Source organism: Apium graveolens, chromosome 2 (genome assembly GCF_009905375.1).
Source record: "Apium graveolens cultivar Ventura chromosome 2, ASM990537v1, whole genome shotgun sequence".
In the NCBI taxonomy this organism is placed as follows: Eukaryota; Viridiplantae; Streptophyta; class Magnoliopsida; order Apiales; family Apiaceae; genus Apium; species Apium graveolens.
The window spans coordinates 19,963,023-19,984,048 of NC_133648.1; positions in this window are offsets into that span (position 1 = coordinate 19,963,023).

The following is a 21,026-nucleotide window of genomic DNA, read 5'->3' on the forward strand; positions in this document are numbered from 1 at the left end:
ATCAAAGAAAGCCCCCTCTGGTATCTCCCAAAAGATGCCAGTTGAAAAATCCACTAAAGCCAAAGAGGGGAGTGTGAAGGAGGGTAAGTTAGGTGAGGGAAGGGGTGAACATAAAAGAAACCCCAAAAATAAGGTTGGAGAGTTGAGTGATACCCAGCTTAACTATACTGCAGTTTCCCAACAAACTGTAGTGCTTAAAAAGGACAAAAGCTCATTTCTTGCTGCATCCTCCCAAAAGGATGTAGCTATTGAACAAAGCTCTCAACCAAGAGCACAGGCCCAGAGGGTTAGGGACACAAGCTCACCCTAAACTTATGCTAGAAAGAAGAAATATAAAACCTTTAGGGATGCACAGGGTACACACACTGTGCAAACTGGTGCTAAAGACACAGTCACTGCACCTTCACAAATTCAGGTTGATGTGGCTCCAATAAATGTGGAGTCACATCCAAAATCTCTAGTTATAGAAGCACCTCAAACACCAAACTCACCAACAAATTCTCTGGATGTGGATATAATAAACACATCAATTCCTGATTCCCCTTCTTAACTCTGTTGGGGAAGCCAAAATCTAGTACAAGTGAGCATCATCTTTTAGATGATTTGTTGGCTCACTTGCCAATTCTTTCAGGAACTGTTGTGTCATCTGTGCCTAAAATATCTTCAATCAGCACAGAGTCAACAATAGTCTCTATTCCCAGCTCATTCATTTCTGCTCTCTCGACGGATATTGCTCATCCGTCGAGTAGTGATTGTATCCCGACTGATAAGCCTAACAGCAGTTATCCGTGGAATAGCAAAACCACTCACTCGATGGATATCACTCATCTGTCGAGTATCTCTGCACAATTTCAAACTTCAATTATTTCAAGTGCAGAAGATTTGGTGGTTGTATAGTCACTCTTAGGATTGAGAGAGAAGAGTGTTTTAAGTGAGAGTCTGGGTTGCTCCCAGGAAAAAGGAGAGGAAATGAGTGAAAATCTGCAATACATTTCTTCAGGATTGGCAAAAGAGAGTGAGAGGAGTCCCACCTTAGTAGGTGAAGGTGAGAGTGTGAGGGTGGGGAGCCAGGGTGAGATCCTGATGCAACAAAAGAGAGAAAATGCAGGTACTGGAGCAATAAGGATGGATGTCATTGCTAGTGAGTCAATGAATGTCCATGATGCAGAGAGGGAAGGACTATCTCAGCATCCTAAAGCTGTTATAGATTTCACTTCCTTTGATGTTGAGGTATTTACTCACCCTGTTCCAGCTTATCAACTTCTAGTTGAACAGGGCAATGATAATGCAGAAAGGATGCTGAATTTGGTGCATACCACACAGTCTATAATAAGAGCTAAGGATGTCATTACAGCTTTGCCTTCTACAACTAGTGATGTGGACTATGAAACTGGTGGTTCAGCTGATTTCTTTGGAGATGGGAGTGGGGACAGTGAAGATGAAGCAATGGACATAGGGGAAGAAGTAGGCTCAAGTTCAAGGTCAGGTATGCCATCACGGGCCTTCTCAAAGCACTGTGATGAGCATTACTTCAAGATAACCCTGATCTAATTAATCAATCAGACCAATACTGCTCTTTAAACCACTACCAATGCCAGCACCAAGAAGCTCCTTCAGGCACACCTAGCCTCCCTGTAACTTCAGCAAATCCAAGGCTTCCAGCATGCTAGAGATGTGAATACCATAAAGAATGATATTGAGGAGATGAAAAAGGCTATTTCAGACAGGATAGATTCTAAACTTCCAGAAGCTACAATGCTTGACATCAAGAGGCAATTAAGGAAAAATTCTGATCTTTCAACCAAGATAGATGCCTTGGACACAAGAATGTCAGCCATGGAAGCATCTTTAACTGCCATTCATCTCCATCAAGCCCAACAGACTGATCTACTTCAAAAACTGGTGGCTGCTCAAACCCCCTCATCTTCTCAACTTGATGATAACAAAAAGGGGGAGAAAGGATCAAATGAGGGGGGAAATGCTTCAAATCCAAATCACTAAAGTAATTGTACCTTCAATTACTATCTCCAATCCATCAGTTACAGATAATATAGATCTGATCAATGCAGCAGCAACCAACTTAAGAGCAGCTGATAAGGAAAAGTTGAGTTTAGTCAACTGGGAGAAGATTGATGAGGAAATATAGAAAAAGTTTGAACTTGTCAAGGAGCCAGTTAAGTCAGCCATCCATCACTCTCAAGTCAAGCAAATCAGTGTGAATGAGATGAGCATGAATTATTTGGAAAGAGGACAACCTTCCTGCATCAAATCTCCAAAGGCTGAAACAATTCTGAAACCAAGGGTAAACTACTCAAAATCATCATTGAAGAACCCTTTGGACACTGTGTATGAGACACCCAAGCCTGATGAGAAGAAGCTTCTGTCAAGTTTAATTGCTTTGTACAAATATCCAGCTGATTCAGCTTCCAAAAGGAGAATTGCCAAGATTTTCAAAAATGGGAAAGAAATTTGTGTGGTGGCTGGACATCCTCAATTTGCTTAAGCAAAGAAAGAAGAAAAGTCTAGATTGAAGCAAGAAAAGAAGCAAGCTGCTCTAGATGTTAAAAAGACTAAACAAAAGAAAGAGCAGATTGCTATCTTGGCCAAGCTACATGCTGTAAATTCATCACAACAAATTCCTTTTCAACCATCTGAAGCCATTGAATCAAAGAAGCAAGTTGAACAACAGAAAAATTCTCCAAGAAAGAAGGAATTGGCTAAAAGAACTTAAAGGAAACTGGACATTGTTGACAAGGAATTGGAAGATCAATTTCCTAAGGAATCCACACTATCTACAACTCAAGCATCAAGGCCCTTTGTGGTATTTGAAGATATCAGGGTGGTGGATCCCTACAAGAATATTCATGGTGAACCTATTGTGCCCAAGGATGAGCCAATAGAATGAGAGAACATACCAATTCCTGACTTCAATCTACCAATCCTCAGCAAGTCAAAAAGAACAAAGTCAAGAGCAGTCAAGAAAGTGAAGCTGTCACCCCTCAAATCCAAGTCTCAAGTCAAAGCTCAATCTAAAGTCAGTAAGGGAGACTATCTGTACTTCTGTGACATCAAAGAATTTTTTGATTTAAACCACTATCTGGATGAGCTAGATGAAGTGAGAGGGATTGGTGCATACAGAAACCTACCTGAAAGGTTAGTGTTCAAGTACAAAGGAGGAAAGGAGATTTGGTGGCCTCTTCACAGGATCCTTCAAGAAAGCCAAGTTGTACTGATTAAAGTTTATTCATCCTTCAAGAAGAACTTTGGGTTCAACATTACTGCAAGAAGATTGGTATTGAAGAAGATTGAGGAACTAAGGAGTGTTAGAGCTAAAGATGCACTCCCAAAGACTCTAATCATCCCTTACACAGGGTGAAGAGTGCATCTAAGGCCCTACTGGCTGATGGAGTTCATGGATGACAAAGGTATGAGAAGATTCTTCAGATTGGAAGACCAATTGAGTATCTCTAGCAATGAGACTCTTTTAGAAATGCAAGAAAAGCTAAATCTCTCTGAATCTGATGAACTGGAATTCCACAGGCAGCTCCAAAATCAGATTGAGGAAAATAACAGAAAGCTTGGAAAGAGATCCAGACCTTCAAGAAACTAGCAAATCTGCTCAGGCTAGAGGAGCATCTTGAAAAATGACTGTGAGCAAAACTTTGTATTTTTATTAATTGAAGCACTTTTCAGTAACATCTACTTTCTCTTAAAGTTATATTTTTAGAGTGTTTTGTTATCATCAAGAATCTCTAAATTTATGGCTACAATTCCAGTAGACATAAATTGGTTGTAGCCATAAATTGGGGGAGATTGTTGTGTATATGTTGTGTACATGATGATTTCATGAACAAAACACCTTAGTAGATTTTATTTAGTGAAATAATGTAGCACTCGACGGATAAGATTTATAGTCCCGACGGATGACTCATTATAGTCCCGACGGATGATGACTTATTATCCATCGAGTGAGTATCTTATGTAACAATAAGTCTGTAGCACATTTCTGCATTCACCATTGTATAGATTCTGTAAGTAGTATTTAAGATGATGTCTTGTAATTCTGCAGAATTAACTAGATATGCAGAATAGGTTGATTAATTGTACATAGATGATATCTTGTAATTCTGCATAAATGAAATGAAGTCAAGTGCCAGTTTGCTACCCGACCGATAACCTACAATGAAGTCGACGGATGATCAAATAGACAACCCGACGGATGATCAATAACTCGACGGATGATCATGAACCCGACGAATAAAGAATTCAAATATCTGTTGACAGTGACAACACAGTCACATGCGTCGAGTGGATGCAAATGGAATGTGGTAGCCTATTCAACTGGGTTTTCGAGAACAAAGAAGCATTGTCATTTCCATGCTATTATGAAGATATTCAAAGATGCTGGAATAGAGTAATGAAGTAGCATTGTAATAAATTAGATAGTTTTTGTTTTTATTATCTTGTCTTATTACTTTGTAATCTTGGTGATATATAAACCAAGTAGTAGCAACTAAGACACTATCGATCTCTAAGCAAGAAAGCAGAGAAACATTTGCAAGCAGGATTCTTAGCATTTCTCTATAGTCTTAGAAGTTAAATTGTTGTAAGCAGCTGTGAGCATTTCTGCACACGGAGTTCTCTCGTTATATAATATATATCTCTGGTGAAATCATTCAAATCCACCAGAAAGTTTTTAAAGACTCTTGTTTTTAATTACTTGTGTTTTGATTCACTTAAGTTTTTATTCCGCATTGTACTAATCAATACACTTATATTTTTATTTGAGTTAGAACATTTTATTTCAAGAAAAAGTTTCAAGAATTCCATTCAACCCCCTTCTGTAATTCTTGTCATGTTGTTAAGGGACTAACAAAAGGTCAGATTCTGATTTCATTAAATTTCATATAAATTTACCGTAATGAATAGCAAGATAAAAATTAAAATTGTCTTTTCCTTCGTAAATTATAAAAATGAAAACATAGGATGCGACAACATAAAAGTGGTAAGAAGACTGTGCGTCAGTGCGTGTTTAAGCCAATGTTAGCTTTTGGTCTTTTGCCGATGTTATTTTTGTTGATAATTAATGTTGACAAATTTCTAATTTTAAAAAAGACGAGTTAGCTTGGTAATTTTCGTCAATTTTTTGTTTGTACGACCTTGTATCTAGCAAGTCAAAGAGAGCATCCAAAAAAGATTGTTCATTCGGCCCATTCCAAAAAATTCCAACCTTATAAAATTTGTGTAAGTTTCCATACGACATATATTTTCATATTTAATTATTATTATATTATAATTTTTTATTTTAATAGTTTTATTTATTATTTAATTATTAATGGCCATGTTGATAAACAAAATTACATGGATTTGTCCGATAAAATTAACTTTTAATTTTGTAAATGAATTGCAAGGACTGACATGTTAGAAAAACAAGGTTGTAGTCATGCTAATCCATAATTTTCGTGTTAGCTTACTCCATTACTGTTATACCTACAGATTAGTGATCTAAAATGCTGTAAAGTTACCATAGGAAGCTTGATCTAGCTAGGGGATCAGATTCTTTCTTTTAGTCATCAGAATCAGATTCTTTGTTAAGTATTTCTCACGCTAATTCTATTTTCCACTGCATGTGAATTGATGCTACCGACTTTGCTGCTTCCCCCCTGACATTACTCTACTATTATAAACTAGCTCTATAACCCGGTACATACATATTTTAAATTATTAGAATTGATATTATTTTAGCGAACATGCTCTGAATTGTCTAATTGATGTTGTTTTAGTTTCAATTATTAACTTTATCTTCATATTATCGCCCGATGTATGAAAAATATATTTATTTATGTATATGTGAAGTAATTTTTGGAATCTGGTGCCATTAAGAAAGACATGTTTTTCGATATTTGACACTATGCTGAAATAACATATCTAGTGGTATTCGTTATTGTCATTGCTCAGAGCGATCCATAAAGTCTTCTGTAAAAATATTTGTGATTGTTTGAACTATGACTTAATTTCTGAATATAGTGTTTTGTTCACGTATATTTTATTATATATAAGTATTCTTGAGTTTTTATTCTCGACCTTAATAACACTTCTCCCTCCATCTTCAATATTTTTATATACATAAAGAAAACCCCCGGGAGCTCCAAAATCGTCTGAAAATAATTTATCTATTTTTCTAAAACTCCTCAATTTTAATTCAATAAAATTAAATTTCGTTTTATACATCTGAATTAATAGGGAAGATAATAAATATTTAAAAGTCAATCCTATTTATAATTTTTGTACAAACATTAATAAGGAAGATAATAAATTTTTACAAGTTAATCCTATCTAGAATTTTTTTTAGTCGAATTAATAGGGAATATAATAAATATTTAGAAGTCAGTCATATTTAGAATTTATTTAAAAATTAAATTTCCTTTTGAAAGAAATCAGTCATATTTATAATTTATTTAAAAATTGAATTTCCTTTTAAAAATTAAATATTTAGAAGTCAATCATATTTAAATTTATTTAATTCAATAAAATTAAATTTTCTTTTATACATTTGAATTAATAGGTAAGATAATAAATATTTAAAAATCAATCCTATTTACTATTTATTTATTCGAATTTATAGGAAAGACAATAAATATTCAGACATCAATTCTATTTAGGATTTGTTCATTCGAATCATTTCGAATTAATATTTAGAAGTCAATCATATATAGAGTTTGTTTATTCGAATTATTTCGAATTAATAGAGAAAATAATAAATATTTATAAATCATTCATATTTAGGATTTGTTCATTCGAATCATTTTGAATTAATAGGAAAGATAATAAATATTTAGAAGTCAATCATATCTAGAATTTATTTAAACAAATTTTTAATTTTTTCTCAAATAACTTAAATTATAATTTCCAATTCAAATTTGATGTGTACTAAAAAATCGAAACTTCCTTATTTAGGTCATATATATTAGAAAATAAAATACAAGTTCTCGTAGAAGTTGAAATAAAATCCAAGTTTTTATAAGTTTATATAGAGTATAAAATTTTCTTATTTAAGTTGAATATTTTAGAAAATAAAATCCAAATTCATGTAGAATTAGAAATAAAATTCAATTTATATATAAGTAGAATTTTATTAAAATTCTATTCGAAACTTATAATATTTAAAACTTATTTCAACTTATTCAAAATAGAAAAGAAAAAAATTGCTAATAACATATTCGAAATGGAAAAGACTTATAATAATTAAAACTTTTTTTAACTTATTCAAAATAAAAAAGAAAAATAAGTTAATAATAACATATTCGAGATATAAAAGAAAAAATAAATTATAACAACTATATATATATGAAAATTCTTCAAAATGATGATATTTAAACAATTTCCTACATACAAACAGCCAGAAAGGGCTCATGATCATGGAGTTAAAAGAATTCGATAGACCTTCCATGTATAAATATTTAATATTATTTATCGTAACGTTCATTTTTCTTATTTAATTTTGCATGTCGTCGGCTCTCGAGTGTAAAGTCCTAAATTTTAGATAAGGCTATAATTATTAAAAATTATTTTAATTTATTCAAAATAAAAAAAATACTACTAACATATTCGAAACGGAAAATACTTATAATAATTAAAATTTATTTTAATTTATTTAATATAAAAAAAATAAGTTGTTACTAACATATTCAAAATAGAAAAGAAAAATAAACTTCAATAACTATATATAAATGAAGATTTTTCAAATATGTATAATATTTAAACAATTCTCTGTTTACAAAGAGTCGAGAAAGTCCCATGGTCAGGGGAGTTAAAAGGGGTCGATGGACCCTCGATATACAAATCTTTAAAATTGTTTATCACAGCCCTATTGTTTTATTTAATTTTGCAGGGCGTTGCCTCTTAAGTGTATATAAAGATATCCAATACAATATTCTTTATTCGTAGATGTTTGGATCTGTTTATTTTTTTAATATTTAAATACTTTTTGTCTAAATTATAATAATTTTTTATTAGTATTGTATTTGACGGAAGGACGGCTCAACCTAAATTTTATCTAAATTATAATATTTTTTTATTAGTAATGCGGATCAAACTATATCTTATCTAAATTTAAATAATTTTTTCTTTAGTATTGTTTTTGACGGGAATGCGGCACAAACTAAATTTTATCTATATTTTAATAATTTTTTCATTTGAATTGTATTTGAAGGGAGGGCGATTCAAACTAATTTTTATCTAAATCATAATAAATTTTTATGAGTATCGTGTTTGACAGGAGAGCGGACTAAACTAATTTTTATTTAAATTATAATATTAGTTTATATTATAATTTATCTAAATAATCTTTTTTTATTACAACAGGCGTCGGCCTAACAAAACCTCATAATTAGTATGATTATTATCGACTCATGAAGACGTGATATAGACCGGTATCATGAAGAAAATTGTACGCCACTTTATTATGTTATGTATATTATAACATGTGTCGGCCTAATAAGGCGGACACAAAATGGACATTAATTATGAATAATTATTTTTTTAATTATAGTTCATATTTTTCTTAAATAATCTTCCTATTAAAGTTTTTAAGCGGTTTTGTCGATTAGTACTTATATAAAGTAGTAGACGAAGGCGTTTATGTGATGATTCGTAAATCGCCTCATTCTATTTTTCAAATTTTCTCAGTTTTTTGAATAAAAAAATTATTATAAAATACAATTACATTAATTACCTATAAACTTTCTCTTCGAGTAAAAAAAAGTTAATCTTGTTAAAAATTGCAATTATCTTATATTCTTCTATACTTTCTCTTCAAGTCAAATAAAGTTATTCTTGCACAACAAGTCTTAAATTCTTCTAAACTTTCTACTGTGTCAAACAAAGTTAATCTCTCACAACAAGTCAAAAAATAATTATAAAGTCATGTTTATAAATCAATACATCAAAATATAAAATTAGAGAACGAGGGATATATTATTGGTGAATAGTTTATACATATTGACAACATGTGCAATAATGGTTAGTCACCGCCTTCCATCTTTTCATATATATTTATATGTATAGGTGTTGTTTTCGAATTAAACTCTTAATTTTATAATTATTTTTGAATGTTGATTGTATGGTATTATTGAAGTTGTGAATGTACACATAATTGAATTTGTGATTCGTATTTCGCTTGTAAGTCCGGGTCTGATCTTATGGTTCAATTTAAGGTACTTGTATTCGATAAATTAACATTATTGTTATGTTTTATGATTGTTTTTATATTTTTTGTTTAATGTGATCATAAACAACATATTTGATCTATTACTGTAAAGAAAAAATAAGATATATTGTAGAAGACAACAATTCGGGCTAAATAATTAGGCAAAAAGGTGCATATTGAATCGTATTTCAAAGTAGGTGGATGCGAACTGCAATTTTCGAAAGAAGATGTATAGAAATAATTTTTAGCCAAATTTAAGGGATGTAAAGTGCAATCCTCTTTCTATTATTATTATTATTATTATTATTATTATTATTATTATTATTATTATTGAATAAATCTACTATTTAAACATAAATGTAATTCAAATTAAATAATTTTTTTAGGGTTCAATAAAATTTAAAATTATAAATATTAATATTTGAATTTATTTATAATTTATTGGTATATATTATTAATTTAATAATTAATAATATAATAATTCACGTTTTCAAAATTTAAACTTAGGTTAAAAATAAGTACAATTTTATTTTATACCAAAACAATTACTCATTAACTAAAATATTTTCATATATGCACCTATGTATGTATGTGTGTATGAGTATATATGTTATAATGTGTGTATGTATATGAAAAATTGCTAAACTACACCAATTTGGGGCTTTAACTGCCCAAAATGCCTAAATTCGGGGAAGTCTACCTAAAATACCTGTCTCATACGCATGTTACATATGCATATTCAGTTTTTAAATATTTTATAAATAGTACGCAAGTGTAAGATGTGTATTTAGAGGTTTATAATAAAGGAACACGCATCTTAAAAATGTGTGTACGGTTAATGCTAAAAAAAGTGAACACGCATTACTATCCTGCGTGTTGTTCGTAAAGTTTAAAAATTGAAATGCACATTCCTCCCATGCGTATACAATAGGTATTTACAGAGGAAATTACCGCATCTAAGTATTGTGGGTATTGTGTAAAAAAGTGGATATTTTGGTTTTTCACCCGTGTGTATATTCATAATCACTACAAATTAATGAGTTACAAATAAATATGCATATTAATTATATATTAATGAATAGATTTTAATAAATGAATGATTATTTGAAATATATTTTATCTGGATATTAATGTAAGGATTTATCATCTAAATGATTTACACTAAATTTTTGTTTATAAAATACATCTATATTTATGATCACTAATATGATAATGATTTAAATATAAATATGTTAGGTCACACACACTGTAGAAGGGGTTGAATACAATGTTTATTACAATCAAATCAAATTAAAGAACTCAAGTAACAGAAAACAGATTTTATTCAACAAAATAAACTCTGTTACAATATGGAACTGTCCTCTCTCAGTGATGAACAAATTATCACGAGAGCTGCTAGGGTTACAATAAATAATAACTTCGATTATGATAACACATATAGTGTAAACCCTATGTCTGTGTTTATATACTACACAGTTACAAGATAATCGCTAATTGATATTGAATATGATTCTGTATCCTAAAATATATCAATTAGATATCTTCTTTTCCAAGTCTTCTATCTTTCATAGAAATCTTCTCCATGCATATCTCTTCTTTATTTAGTCTTGATCTTTTTTCCTTTCAATCAGCCTTTTCTTAACTGTTCGTCCTTCCGCACTTAAATTCTGATATCCATCTTCTGATAATCATCTCCTGATAATTTAAGTACTGATATCCTTATGTTCTAACTTCCAGTAAGTGCTGATTTCAGTAAGTACTGATATTTCCTATTTGTTAAGATCTGAAAACTAAACATGAAACACATTAGACATGACATTTCAAATATATCTAACAATCTCCCCCAACTTGTAAATTAGCATAATATACAAGTTCAATATATATTTGATGATGTCAAAAATATTAAGTACAAATGCACATGAGAATTTTGACTAAGAAACTACAACTTACAGTACTTGTAACTTTTACCATCCTTAAAGTCTGATATCAGCTTTAGCCTGTGTGTTCTTCAGAATTTAGCAGTTGCAGTCCCTGTTTTGGCTTCATTATGTGATCTCTTTAATATCAGGATTTTTCCTGAGATAATTCTTCAAAAGACATCTCTCAGCATATGCAACTTCATTCAACATCCTCCTTTTGGCTTCTTTTAGCTCAGTTGTATCTTCACTTATCTGAAAGATAGCAGCCCTGAGATCATTGATATTTGCTTTTCTTATATCCTCATTAAGTTTGATATAATAGGCTTTGTCTGATTCTATGTTGAATTCAACAGCCCTATAACCGAGAAAGGTAGTAACAATCTTTGCAGTGCTAGGCTTCATTTCAACAATTTTTCCATCATGAGCCCTGTACTTAGGATAATATGAGTTGTCAGACTTTATCCTGTAAAGTTTCTTCTGTCTCTCAATATTAGACCTTAAGAATTTGGCAGCATCATCTGTAGACTTGTTCTTTACTTGAAGTAAATATAGCACATGTTCCAATTCTTCATAGTACTTCAAGTTAATAGCATTCTGCCTAATCTGGAATACCCTCCCATCTGTCATGAAATATAACATAACTTGTTTTTTCAGTGCAGAGTGGTAAACCATCTGTACAGACTTCAATTGATCTAATCTTTCAGGAGTTGTGCCTATTCCCGGTTCAGACAGAGATGTAGGATCTAGAGTTGTATTGCTTACTCTTCTTTCATCAGCATTTCCCAAACCAGTTTTATCTCTTGCCTCCTTTCCTAGAAGCAATCTACTCTGAAAACCTCTTGATGTACTCTTCAGAGTTTGAGCAGATTGTTTAGCTTGGGTGAATCCTGGTAGAGTAGTTGAAGATTTAACATGAGCAGTGTCAGAGGTTATTCCCTTCTCTTCTGATGTTAAGCTAACTTGAGCTGTGTCAGAGGTTGCTTGCTTCCTTGTAGCATCTGAATTTACTAACTCCTGACTTTGAACAACTTGAGCTCTGTCAGAGGTTGTTTGAGAATCTTTCTTGTTCTTCAAAATCAGATCAGTATCTTCATCAACATCTATTTGTTCATCCATAGTTGGCATGTAAACCCTTACAGGTTCATCAACTTTACCTTTGCCCTTAAACTTTGGATCATACTCCACTTGTGATTTGGCTTTTGATGCCTCAGCACTTGTTCTTTCTTTAATCACAATGCCTTTAGCCTGTGGAGGTTTCTTTGCTGTTGTAGAAACTTTAGACTTAGATCGTGACTTATCAATTGCAGCTTTCGGTCTAGCTTCTTCTTCTTCCAGCATTTCAAGATCCATCGCTGGATTTTCTTTAAGAAATAGCTTCTTTGAGATCTCTTCATCAAGATCTTCAAGATTGACTAGAACTTGTTTACCTGAGCTTGATTTCTAGCCAGCATCAGAATTTAGCCTTTGACTTGTAGTTTTGTCTTTCTGTAATGAAGAGCCTTTGCTTTTTCTTTGACCTCCACCCGTTTCAGAGTTTCCCTGATCTTCATTTTCATCATCTTTTTCTTTCTGTGATTTAGTAGACTTGCATTTGGACTTAATTACTTTCTCCCCCTTTTTGGCATCATCAGGAAGAAGCAGGGAGACAATCAATTCCACAGAATTTTAAAGTTCATTAAGCTGAACTTGTTGAGCAACTTGATTTTGTAAAAGATCAAAAATTTGAGCTTGCTGCTTGTTTAGAGACTTTTCAATATTTGCTAAACGGTCAAAGTTAGGCTTGAAAAACCTCTGCTTTTCTACTTTGATCTTCTCTGCATCCTCTAGCAATGTATTTCGAATTTTGTCCAGTTGGGCGTGAGTTGCTGAGTGTTGACCTTGAAGGTGCCTTGTACTCAGTGCTGTAACTCTAAGATGTGTCTTGAAATCATCATTGACAAACATCTCACCGGCCTTTGTCAGATGCTCAGAAAGAACAGCTGTATTAGGGATAAATTCAACATTATTCCAGTCTTTGATCCACTCTTGCCCTCTTTTAGTCTCACTCCAAGGAACTGGGGGAGCCCTTTCTACAAACTTCTCGATAAAAGCAGCCTTAGAAGCTGGTGGTAGAGGAGCATGTCAAGGACCAGCTGCACCAGCATCTACATTAACATCAGCTTCATCAGAGTTTGCAGCAGGCAGTGCAACAGAAGTAGCAGAATCTTCACTATCATCATCTTCTGATAAAATGACTATATGAGAAGCAATTGGAGATCCATCTCCAAGATCATCAGAATTTAGCACTGAAGTGGCTGGAGGAGTTTGCTGAGAAGGTTGTGTAGGTGGTGGAGCTTCCAGATATAAAACCTGAGGCACTGCCAAGTTATGGATGTCAATTTCATCACTTGGCCCCTGGTGATCAGCATGTACTGGAGATACTGGAGGTGTGGGAATATGAGTTGTTTATGGCTCATGAAGTGCAGCGTGATGAGTTGCATGAAGGTCTGGATCAGCACTTGGAGAATTGTGAGCTTCAACAGGGTCTTGTGAGATCAGAGATTCCTGACCCCCTTCCTTAGCTGCTGCTTCCATTCCTTTACCAGAATCTGCAGACCTTTTTGCTAATGTCTTAAATCTCTTTGCTTTTGAAGAGACTGTAGGAGCTGCATCATCAGAATTAATTGTTCTAGACCTTTTCAGGGACCTAGAACTCACAGTCTCTGGATATTTCTGAGAAGTGACTTTCTCAGCTGCAGGAACAAAAGGTTCTGTAGGTTGAACCTGTGCCTCATCATCTGATTCATCTCTTAAGATGATCCTCCTTCTTTTCTGCTGTGAAACTTTCTTAGATCTTGATGCTGTTGCTCTAGCAGAAGAAGGCTGCACTGTAGTATGTGTTGATGGGTAATGATCATATTCTGATGTTTGTGTTTGAGGAGGGATAGGAGTAGATTCTGATGGTGGTGGTTGAAGTTGTGGTACATCAGGATAAATTACAGAGTATTTGGCAGCATCAGCACTTACCAGGGCTTGTTTGACAACTAAGGGAATCCTAAGAGGTCTCAAAATTGCCTTTTAGTTATCAGCATTTAGTAAATCAGTAAAAGCCCTCTTGGCTACCTTAAAGGATTCTAACAGGTCACTGGCTAAGATAGATTCTTCTGTACAGTGACTATAAATTAATTGACAGAATCTAGCAAAATAGACAATATTCCTATCCTCTTTCATTCTGTCACCAATAAAGCATAGCACAGTTCTAGCAAAATCAAAATGAGACTGATGGAGAAGAGCATACCCAATTTGTTGAGACAAGATTGGAATGGCATCAAAATTTGTACATTTGTTAGCAAATGCCTTTGTGATGCAGTCAAAGAAAAAGCTCCATTCTCGGCGCATGTATGCACGTTTGAGTTGACCCATTTTTGATAAACTTTCTTCATAGCCCAAATCAGCCATCATTCCCTGAAGCAGTGGTTCCTCAACAGCAGCACCAAATTGAACATTTTCTGGTAAATGGAGAGCCCTGCGAACCACTGTCGGAGTAACAACATAATCCTCCTCATTTGCTGTAAAAACAATATTAGGAGATCCACGCCTACCACCATCATCATAAACCCCTGTTCTCCAGAATGTCTGCATTTGTGATCCATAAAAACTTGATGGTTGAGTCAAGGCGTATGCGATTTCACTGTTAGCTAAGAAGTCCTGAACAAATTGAAGTTCTGACGGAGCTTCTTGCGTGGAAAGAATGGCAGCATAGTTATTAGGAACAAACTTTGCTCCATCAAAGATAATATCTTTAGGTGCCATTGAGAAATCAGTGAAAAATTTGAGTGTCTGAAAGGTGTTCGAGAAAATGCCTGTGTGATAAATCGTCAGAAAATAGTGAGAGTATAAGAGTAAAAAGAGAGAGATAGAGTATAAAAGTGAATAAAAGATTTTACAATCTTTTCTCTCTTTTACTTATACATGGTAAAAGATAATCGTTGAGACGAATATGAACCGTCTTTGGACACCTGTCAGGCATGCAGCAGTAAAAAATAATTAATGGGCACGGGTATTCAGTAATCATTACTTATCACATACAGTTTTTCAAGGAGAAAAACTGTCCCACTAACCAATTAATCCCATTAATCAAGGAATCCCATTTAAACAATTATTCTGATAAAATAATCCCATTTAAGAATAACCAAAAATAAACCAAGCAAATAAACACTACCACGTGAGCAGCACAACTTGATTATTATGATAGTGTAAAGGGTCATCAGAATATGAAACGACTTAGAGACAAAATTTTGCAATAAAGTAAAATTTCATTAATATACCAAACGAATACATTTCATGAAACTTAAAGTACATGCAGAAAATTACAAGATTGCCCTAGTCTAGAATCCCTAACATTGACAGCCTTATTCCTAGTCTAAAAGACTGACACAGCTGATAGTGAAGAGAAACAGGAGGATATCAATTAATTCTTCTTTCTATCTTCAATTAAAAGAATAGCAAGACGAATGATTCTCTCCTGCTGATGAAGAAAATGGAGATGAAGATCTCTTTGAACAGTCAACAAATCATTTTTAATGATTTATGGAAATTGAATCCAGAGATTAGAAGGAATTTTGTTGATAGGATAACGAGTTGGAACTCCATTGTTCCAAATAGTCACCTTGTTTTATTCCTGTAATTCTTCACACAAGTACTGATATGGTTTCATCAGAACTTAATCATCAGAACTTCCATCAGAACTTGTCCTCAGAATTTATGCAACTGACACTTAAACTCTTCATCTAAAATAACATTTATCACCACAGTAATTTTCATCATTCATATGGAGTGTATGTGTGTGTAGTAAGCTAAATATCAAATAAAGATTAAAGTCTGATTCACTTCAGTACATCTCAGAAGTAAGGCATAACTAAGAATTTTGCTCAAAATCTGTCATTATTCTGAAGTCTACTTTAGAATGAGTTCATGCATTAGTCCACCTCAACTGTTTTGTGCTCATTTTATGCATCTTTTGAAATTCTATTTTACAGTGGCTTCTCAGTGTAAGTGAGTCACGACTGCTTATCGGAATTTATGCTATTATCAGAGTATTTCTCCAGTAATCAGAGAATGTGAAAAGTCACCAAGAAAATTTTATTTTGCTTTTCTAATGCATATAACTTAATACCAGCAATGCACTTGGATCGTCCCTTCCACATTTTTACTTTAGATCTCAAAGGAGTACCTGATTTTTCTTTTCTTTTCTTTTCTTTTTCTTTTGATAAGTGAGGCTTATCAGCACTTAGTACATCCGCCAGATTTACTAACATTAGAACTTAACATATAAGAAGCACTATTCTAGTTTTTGACTTAGTAACAAGATACATAAAGTAAACTTTAACTAAGCTCAATATCAGAATTTGCTTATGTTAAAAGATTTCCACATAAACAATTACTTCAAACATGGGATCTTAGTATATTAAAGATTACCAGGTCAACATCTAGTACAGTTATCCTCATTGGATTGAATAGTCACAGAAACATTCATATCATTATCAGAGTTTAGAAATTCACATCAGACAACAATCAACACTTAAGAAAATTTCAATTTAAGCATATTATACATAAAGATAGTAATATCTGTAAATACTGATCATAAAGTCTGATGGATCAGAACATAAACTAAGCAGATTTAAAGAAAGAACCTGAAACCATTCCAAGTTCATTTACCAATCTTGTAAAAGTAGCTTCACACAGTGGTTTTGTGAAGATATCTGCTAGTTGTAGATCTGTTGGAACAAAATGCAATTCCACTGTACCTTGATCCACATGTTCCCTTATGAAGTGGTACCTAATGCTGATGTGCTTTGTCATTGAATGTTTTACTGAATTACCTGTCATAGTAATAGCACTTTGATTATCACAGTAAATAGGAATTTTAGAAAATTCTAACCCATAATCCAGTAACTGATTCTTCATCCAAAGAATATGTGCACAACAGCTTCCTGCAACAATGTACTCTACTTCTGCTGTTGATATGGAAATTGACTTCTGTTTCTTGCTAAACCAAGAAACCAATCTGCCTCCAAGAAATTGGCAGCTTCCACTTGTGCTTTTCCTGTCAATTTTGCATCCTGCAAAATCTGCATCTGAGTAACCTATTAGGTTAAAGTCTGATTCTCTAGGATACCACAATCCCAGTTCAGCTGTACCCTTAAGGTACTTGAAAATTCTTTTCACAGCTGTTAAGTGAGGTTCTCTTGGATCTGCTTGAAATCTTGCACAAAGACAGGTAACATACATGATATCAGGTCTACTTGCAGTTAGATAGAGTAATGAGCCAATCATACCTCTGTAATCAGTAATATCTACTGATGTACCAGTATCCTTATCCAATTTTATTGCAGTGAGGAGTGGATGCACTTGAACAATCTTGCATTCCAAATTTCTTCAACAAATTTCTGGTGTACTTAGATTGACAAATAAAAATTCCTTCTTCATTCTGCTTGACTTGAAGGCCCAGAAAATAGCTGAGTTCTCCCATCATACTCATCTGATATCTTGACTGCATCAGCTTGGCAAACTTTTTACAAAGTCTGTCATTTGTAAAACCAAAAATGATATCATCAACATATATCTGCACCAAAAGTAAGTCCTTTCCATGGTTGAGATAAAACAATGTTTTGTCAATAGTCCCTCTGTTAAATCCACTTTCCAGATGAAACTGAGCTAGTGTCTCATACCATGCTCTTGGAGCTTGCTTAAGGCCATAAAGTGCTTTGTCAAGTCTGTAGACATGATTAGGAAATTTTGAATCTACAAAACCTGGAGATTGTTCAACATATACTTTCTCTTCCAATTCTCCATTGAGAAAAACACTTTTCACATCCATTTGAAAGACTGTAAACTTCTTGTGAGCAGCATAAGCCAAAAATATCCTTATGGCTTCCAATCTAGCAACTGGTGCAAATTTTTCATCATAATTAATTTCCTCCTGTTGAGAATATCCTTTTGCAACTAGCCTTGCTTTATTCCTTGTAATTATGCCATCACTATAAGTTTTATTTCTGAACACCCACTTTGTACCAACAACATATCTGTTCTTTGGTCTTGGCACTTGGGTCCAGACTTTGTTTCTTTCAAATTCATTTAACTCTTCCTGCATTGCTTGCACCCAATCAGCATCTTGAAGAGCTTCTTCCACTTTCTTTGGTTCAGTCTGAGAGAGAAAAGAGTGATAAAGACATTTATTTGATGTAGCTGTTCTAGTTCTGACACATGTATCAGGATTTCCAATGATTAAGTCAGGTGTATGTGCTTTAGTCCACTTCCTTGCAGATAGAAGATTTTCTCTATAACTGGATGCTCCCCCATGATCCATGCTGTCTTCATCAATATTTTTTGATGCTCCCCCTGAAATTATGCTCTCTGAGTTGGATCCTTCAAAATTTGAGTTTCCAGAAATATCAGCACTTGAGTTTCCAGAATTATCAGAACTTGGCCCATCAGAACTTGATGAATCAGAACTTGAAGAGCCTGTTGTAGGTTTTGATACTTCTTGAGATGTGGTTGTATCTTCAGTATGCTCGCCCTGCATAGGTGCATCTTCCTTTGGCGTAGTCACCACAGTTTCAATAACATCAGAGTTTAATCCATCAGAGTTTGCAGTATCAGGATTTAGACTGTCAGGATTTACAGTATCATAATTTAAAACTTCATTCGCAAATCTCAGCTGATCATGATCATTGAAATCTTCAAGTCCTGTAATCTTCTTATCATCAAAAGTGACATTGATAGATTCCATGACAGCCCTTGTTCTTAAATTGTAGACTCTGAAGGCTTTTGTGGAAAGTGGATATCCAACAAAAATTCCTTCATCAGCTTTTAGATCAAATTTGGATAGCTGTTCAGGATGAGTCTTAAGAACAAAACACTTGCATCCAAATACATGAAAATACTTCAGATTTGGCTTCTTTTTCTTCACCATCTCATATGGTGTTTTGCCATTCTTGTTAATGAGTGTTGCATTCTGAGTAAAAGAAGCTTCAACCCAAAAGTAGGTTGGCAACTTTGCTTCATCAAGCATAGTTTGTGCAGCTTCAATAAGAGTTCTATTCTTTCTTTCAACAACTCCATTTTGCTGTGGAGTTCCAGGAGCAGAAAATTCCTGCTTTATTCCATGGTTTTTGCAGAACTCTTCCAGGATCAAATTCTTGAACTCAGTGCCATTATCACTTCTTATTATTTTCACAGACCAATTTATCCAGTTGCTTGACATGATCAATCAAAATAGATGCGGTTTCACTTTTTGTGTACAAGAAATACACCCATGTGTATCTGGTGAACTCATCCACTATGACCATAGCATATTTTTTCTTTGCAATAGACATGACATTAACTGGACCAAATAGATCAACATGTAGTAGGTGATAAGGTTCAAAAATTGATGATTCAGTCTTGCTCTTGAATGAAGATTTTCTTTATTTTGCCTTCTGACATGAATTACAAAGACCATCAGGAGCAAATACTGATTTTGGCAGTCCTCTCACAAGATCTTTCTTGAGTAGTTCATTTATATTGTTAAAATTTAAATGAGAGAGTTTCTTGTGCCAATCCCAGCTTTCTTCAATTGATGCTCTACTTAACAGACAGATTGCAGAACCATCAGTACTTGTTGAAAGCTTGGCTTCATAAATGTTACCATGCCTATATCCTTTCAGAACAACTTTATCTGTAGATTTGCTTACAACTTCACAGTGTTCTTCAAAGAAATCCACATGATAACCTCTGTCACAGATTTGACTAACACTCAGCACATTGTGTTTAAGTCCTGAGACCAGAGCTACTTTTTCAATGATGCCATTTCCAATATTGATATTGCCATATCCCAGAGTTTTTCCCATATTGCCATCTTCATAAGAAACACCTGGGCCAGCTTTCTCCACAAAGTCTGATAGCAGGGCTTTATTTCCAGTCATATATCCTGAACATCCACTGTCCAGAACTAGGATGTTCTTCCTGTTGCCCTGCAATCACAAAGACCATTAATGATTAGTTTTAAGGACCCAGACTTGCTTGGATCCTTTGGCCTTATTAAGTTTGTTAACATTTACAGCGGATTTAGCATCAGAGTTTATGTTAACAGTTTTCTTATCAGAATTTGCAATATCAGACTATGCATCAGAACTTACACTAGAAGGAATAATGCTAACTTTCTTTAAAGAAGGTTTTATTTGATAATAATCATAGTACAAACTATGATATTCCTTACAAGTATAAATGGAATGCCATAAACTACCACAATGAAAATATGGATTTTGTGGCTTATATCTAACAGACTGACTCTTAACTCCTGACTTTGAAGGTAAGGAGTTTATGTTCTTATTTTTCCTTTTCTAACTCAGTTTTTAGAGATTCATTTATTTTAAGTATTTCATCCCTAACATAAAAGGCATCATCTCTATCTTTCTGAGTTTGATGGAACATGACTAACTCTTTTTCTAAATAATCATTCCTCTTCTTATAAGCAAGATTTTCAGAAGTTAATCTTTCACATGTTAAAGTTTGATCTCTATAACTAATGAACATGGTTTTAAGATATCTTCTCAAATCAGTAATATCATCAGTATGAAAGGCATAAGTTGTTTGAGGTACCTTTAGGTCAGCAGTATCAGAACTGCTATCAGCATTTGCCATCAAGGCATAGTTCACCTCATATTCAGAATCTGAAGTGTCTGTCCAGCTTTCCTTCTTTGTGACAAGAGCCTTGCATTTATCACTCTTCACTTTCTTGCAATCAGGAGATATGTGGCCTTTCTCACCACAGTTGTAGCATTTGACATTTGAGTAATCTCCTCTGTCAGACTTTCCTCCTTTGCCTTCATATTTTCTGAAACTCTTCTTATCAGAACTTGCACCTTTCCTAGAAAATT